Genomic DNA, 5,793 nt, shown 5'->3' with positions numbered 1-5,793 from the left:
GGGCCCACCCTTACCTCCTGACAAAATTACTTGAATCAAGGGTAGACCTCTCATTAAGGTGAGTCAAGATGACTCTACTGAGAATTTGGATTTGGTGCTCAGTTTCCAGTTCATTTCTGAGGAGCTCAACTGGAAAGTTACATAAAGCTTACCTAGCCATGTTTGACTCCTGAGCTCAAGAAATAGAAAGCTGGTCTGAAAAGAGTAAAGTTTGGCACACAGAGATAAGAGATCTGTTTGCAGCCCCAAAGAGAGGAACTGCAACGAAATTCATTTCTTATGAAAACTGACCTGAGATATAGAAAACCTTAATAACTACCAACCATGAAAGAAACTGAAAAATTGTCCTCATAGAAAGGCACTGGGCCTAAAATGTTTGGCAAGTAAATTCTTCCATACCTTCAAGGGAACTGATAATTCCAGTGCATGGGGTGAACAAACGGAAATCTCCCAAGTCAGTTTATAAAGAAAGCCTGACAAATTATAGTTTACTCTTACTTGAGAAAATGCATACAAAATTTATAAATACACACTAGCAAGTAAAATCCAGCTGTACCTTAAAAAAAATAGAGAAAGAGCAGAATTTATTTCAGGAATTCAAAGGAAATTCAACATTAATTCAATATTAGGAAATCAATTACTATAACCCATATCACACTAACACCTAAAAGGAGAAATATCTTTATGATAAATTTCCACAAATGATAAAAAATCCTTAGCTATTCTTTATCACATTGAGAAAGTATCCATCTATTACTCTCCTAATAGGATTTCTTATAATCTCAAACCCATAGTATTTTCAGGAAATCAGGAATAAAAACAAAGCTGCCCCATATTACCATTATCACTTAACAGCCCACGCAAAAGGAAGGCCTAAGAGGTAAACCAATAAAAAGGTGGGGAGAAAATTATTTATAGGTTATGATTGTTGTCCTAAAAAACTAAAGAGAATCTACTGAAAATGTATAGAACCAATAATTCATTACAGTATCCATTACAACATTCACCTCAAACTTCCAATTTTTCCTGGATACCATTCCCATTATGTTAGCTCAAAAAACTCAGCATTGGTGCTTAACCTGGCATAAGGGTACAGGAATGGAGGAAATCAGGGACTTTGTGGAGGAGATGGCAACCGAGGTGTCTCTTTAATCACTGCTAATGCTGGGGCTATTGCAAATTTGTAGTCTGCCAATAAGAAAGGCCCTAAAATAAGGCAGTATTAGTGACAGAGAAGAAGGATGGAATCAAGAATGGAGTGGACAAAGGAAAACCAAGAGAAGTGTGACACGGAAAAAAGGGGAGAACAAAATTTTATAAAGGAAGTCAACAGGGTCAAGTTCAATGAAGAGATCCAGTAACAATGACAGAAAAGTCATGTTGTATATGGCAATTAGGAGATCACTTGGCAGAGAGGGAGAGAAAGCTAGATTGCAGGGATTAAGAAATAAATAAGAAGTGAAGAACTAGAAACAGCAAAATTTAACCCAATGGTCCCTAGGCTTTTGAAATATTGTTGGTTCATTAAATCCAAAATACATTTGTGAACACAAGGCTTTCAACTTTTAATTTTGCTACAACTAAAAACAAAACAAAGCAAAGCAAATAACTAAAAACCAAAGGGAAAACTACCATCTCTCTTCAATATCACTCCATGGAGAAAGGTCACCTAGACTCGGAAAAAAGGACACTATTTTTCAAGAAAGATTATTGGCAATGAAAAAGAATATGGTTTTGCCAGATGTCATTGAAGGAAAATTACAAAATAAAATTTTATTTGACTATTTGACGGTATATATCATTTATTAACATATTAAGAACACAATACAGGAATCTTTATTTGCCAGTACAATGAGGAATGGGGCCAGAATATAGAATGTATCCTGAACTGTGGATTCATTGTAAAGTTGGAAACAAATGCCATGCTATTCACTCAATTTGGAATATTCTAGGCCAACTGAGAGCAGGGTTCATCAAGTCTTTTGAGCAGCTCCTCCCAGTAGGGACTGTAAAAAGCAGTCCTGGGTGGTGGCCGGCTGCGGGAAGGGAGGCCGCCCACATTGGAAGCTGCATGGCCGGCAACAATCTTGGCCCTAAACCAAGCAGCGGGCTGCCCAGGACCTGTGATGGAGCCAAGCTTCAGACTCCTGACCACTGGAATCAGCAGGTTTGGGATGGAGTTTAGGAATCTGTATTTTTAGCAGTTGTCCAGGTAATTCTGATGCTGAGCCACTTTGGAAACCACAGGCTTGTCCTACTTTTTCAGAAGCTTACTTAAAAACAGAAGGAAAAAAAAACAAAGCAACTAGAGAGGAATGTGGGGTTGGTGGAGCTTTGTTTATTTTATACAGTTAAAGACTGGAGCATATTTATAGGCTGATGTGAAACCACCAGCAGAGGAAAGAGATTAAATATGGAAAAGAGGGGAGTTAACTGACAAAGCCACATCCTGAAAGGGATTTCAGATGGAATCAAGAACAAATATAGCCTTCAACAGGTCTGAGACTTATGTAGGTAAGTTGGGAGGGGGAGGGACAGAAATTTGAGAGAAATGATGGCAGATTACTTCAATTTTCTCCACAAAGTGATCAGATTGTTTTTGGATGTAGGAGAGGTGGGAGTTGGATAAACGGTTTGTAAACGATGAAGGTCTGGGACAGTCCCCGAGGGATGAAGAACAGACCACTCTTTAGCCAACAAAGCCCTACGTGATCTGGGCCCTGCCTTCTCTCTGGCCTCAGACCGGGCCACCCTCTCCACACCCACCTCCTCCCCTCCCTCGAAGTGCCATCCAGCTCGGACAGCTTCCTCTAACTAGGATGCGCTACCTCTGCTTTACCAGTGTGACAGCTACTTACCCAGATACGTGTCCAAGTACCCCTTCCCCAGGGAAGTCTACTGACACCACCCCGCTTCCCAAAGACTGTGTAAGTCCCCCTTGTGACATGCCCACCACTGCCAAATGGAATTATAATGTAAGCCACATGTATAATTTCACATGTTCTAGAAGCCAGATTTAAAAAATAAAAAAGGAAACAGTGAATTATTATTACTATTTTATTTAACCCATGTATCCAAAATACATTTCAACATGTAGTCAATATAAACATTGTTAATGAGATATTTTACATTTTTGTACTAAGTCTCCAAAATCTGGTGCATACTGTACACTTACTGTACTTCTCAATTCGCACTAGACATGTTTCAAGAGCTCCAAAGCCACACGTGTGGCTCGTTGTGGCATGTGCTATGCTGATGTCTATCTCCTCTAGGTGGTAAGCTCCAGGAGGATACCCCAGTATTCTCAGCTCAGGGACAGGGCACTCAGTAAGTGCCAAATAGACATTTATGAATGGGCTGAGGGGAACAAAGGGAGGGGGTAGCTTCAGAGACACTTACCTGCATTGAAAGCTCAGCCATTTAACGGCATTACCAAAGCAGCGCAGGAAGGAAGGAAGAAGGGTTAATCTGAACAGGGGCCTGGCTGGCAGGTACAGCACAAAAACAAGTTCAAGAGACCCAAAGGGGCTGGGTTTCAAACCAGACAAGAAGACTGCAAGGCCAATGGCTAAAGCAGGGGCAGGGAGGCGGGGTGGGCCGCAGGCACTGGAAGGCTGACTCAGAGGGGAGGAAGGTGCTACGATGCAAAGGGTGGGCAGGAGAGAGCTGGAACGAAAGGTCCAGACAGTGTGATCGGAGAATGGGGTGGGGGTGGGGGGGTACACATTTAAGATTTCTAATGTGGACAACTGTGGAAATGACAAGGTGCCAGAAGGATGTTAAAACAGAGTGGAAGTGAGGGTCGCTAGAGTACTGGTCACCTTAGAGCTAAAATGATTAATGCCTCGACTGAATCTCTTTTAAGATTTTAAGTTCAAAAAGGGCAGAGACAATTTTTTGTCTTCCACACAGCCCAGTGTTGCTCATATCATGTATGCTTCAGTACTTGTTGAATGAAAATAAAGTCCAAGTTCAAACATTAAAATCATGTAGAAAAGAAAAATAGTGGCAATAGTCATGATAAAATAATGAAATAAGATATAATTAAAGGGCTCCAATATGTTTAATAATTATTTATGTGGTTTAACTGAATGGTATTAAGTGTTTGATAAAGGGTTAATTTTTAAGCTTAACTTAGAATTCGCAAAATCCCAATGAGGGAGGGAGGGAGAGGATAAATATTTCCTGGACTTACTTTGCTTTCATCTGTAAGACAGAGCCTTTGGAAGCTTCATTACAGAGTATACCTTATTTTATGTAATACGTAAATCCTCAAAACTCATTTATAAACATTTCTTGTAACGGCCTCGATTATAAACTTTTGGGCAATTTGCTATTTAAAAGAACTCTAAGATTACTCCTTCAATAAAGAAAGAAAAAAAATTAAAGCTTCGTATGGTTTACCTTTGAAGGTTGTACATCTTTTAAGTGGACACATGACAACAGCTTATAGTATGTTACTTGCCTGTTGCCTACTTTCTACATTTGTTTTTGTTTCTCATTTCTCCTACCCAGACCATTTTTGAGAAAAAAATAATTTCTCTAGTGAGGGATCTTACTGGCAGAATAGTCCTAAATCTCAAGATTGAAAAGAGTCAAAGTATGAACTATGCTTACACCCTATCTGTCTACCATACTGGTTCCTCACTCTTCCAGTATTCTCATCAAGACTTCCGAGACTCCAGAGTTCTACTCATCACCAAGAGGACAAATTTATGACACAACTGTTGCCAGTTTACCTCAGAACAAAGCAATAACCCTAAATAAATCTGTTCCTTCCTACCATATCCCACAACTATAGCAGTAAAATGTGAAAAAGAAGGGAATTCTACAAATTATCACTGCAATTGGCACTAAAATAGTTGAATCATAAGAAGGCATTCATTCTATTACAGCTCCTGTATATCCCTATGAGTACATAAAGCACTTTAAGCTTCCTTGCCGGATCAATTCTTTTTTGTTTTCCCTCTGACCAATGACTGTCCCAAACAATTGGAGAAGTCTGTGGGCCAAGACAGGTCTGAGGTAATGGGTTCAATTCATTCATTCATGCATACATTAGGATTTACTATTCCAGGTGCTTGGAGATTCAGCAATCAGTGAATCAGGTAAGCAGTGAATCAGGTAAGATCAGGTAAGAACAGGTAAGATCCCTGCCCTGTGCAGCATACATTCTAAGAACAGAACCTTCGATACATACTTCTTTAAAAGCACACTAACTAGATGACTTTATTATCATAACATACATCACAGCATTTCCTTTTTAAAAAATTCCGTTTAAGAATTTCTCATTAGGCTAATGTACAAAACATCTATTTCTTCTGTATCCAACTAACCAAAACCTTACATGACCATAGATCTTTCTGCTGTTTTCTACTTTCTGACAGAAAGGCTGAAGAGGATTTGTTTTTTTAAACTTCCAGGCCTTGTAATAGGGTCAATTTAGGCATGGCCAAATCTTCTACAACTATAATTCTACATGAAAGATAGTTTTATTTTCTTTTTAAAACAAACACTGCTTCCTAAGCATAGAGAAACCTGTAAAATGAGTGTTTTTATTCTTCTAGAAACTTTGTTGGATTTGAATATAGAAAGGTGGTCCTGAAGTTAAGTATGGCCACTTAAGTGGAGAAAAGTTAAATGGCTCTACATAATAAAATAAAAAGTATAGTGAAATAAAAAAGGGCAATCAGAAAGAAGCGGAGAAGAAAAGAAAGAGAAAGGAGATCCAGGGAGAGGCAACCAGCGTACACAAGCCTGGAGCTGCTGTGATGGATGACCAAAATGTGTTTT

The sequence above is a fragment of the Choloepus didactylus genome, chromosome 12 (genome assembly GCF_015220235.1).
Source record: "Choloepus didactylus isolate mChoDid1 chromosome 12, mChoDid1.pri, whole genome shotgun sequence".
Lineage (NCBI taxonomy): Eukaryota > Metazoa > Chordata > Mammalia > Pilosa > Megalonychidae > Choloepus > Choloepus didactylus.
Note: the sequence above shows the minus strand (reverse complement) of the source record.